Below are 545 nucleotides of genomic sequence, written 5' to 3'. Positions count from 1 at the left end.
GTGTTTGTCTGTGTGTGTGTGTGTGTCTGTGTGTGTGTGTGTGTGTGGTGCGTTTTCACAGATTCATCATGACTCATAACTTGTACATGTTACGCCTCATCAAATGTGTACACTAAATACATAGATGCTTCTCTGTGTGTGTGTTTGTCTGTGTGTGTGTTTGTCTGCGTGTGTTTGCATTTGTGTGTGTGTGTCGGGGGAGTGGTTGCCTGTAGCGCCTGTAGTCTGTGTGTGTGTGTGTGTGTCTGGGCGCAGTGTGTGTGTGTGTGTGTGTCTGTGTACACGTACGTCTTATGTAACACCCAGGCATGTTATAACTCCACTGTGCCTGCTCTGTGTGTGTGTGTGTGCGTCTGTGTGTGTGTATGTGTAGGTTCGTATACCCGCATGTGTGTGTGTGTGTGTGTGTGTGTGTGTGTGTGTTTGTGCGTGCAAATGTGTGTGTGTGTGTGTGTGCCAGGCAGACTGCAGTGCTGCAACCAGCTCGCTGTGTATCATCATCATCATCATCATCATCATCATTGACCAAACTCGCCATCTGTGCC

The sequence above is a fragment of the Trachurus japonicus genome, chromosome 11, assembly GCF_045865225.1.
Source record: "Trachurus japonicus isolate A0001 chromosome 11, Traja_1.0".
NCBI classification, from domain to species: Eukaryota; Metazoa; Chordata; class Actinopteri; order Carangiformes; family Carangidae; genus Trachurus; species Trachurus japonicus.
This window is presented reverse-complemented; position numbering follows the sequence as displayed.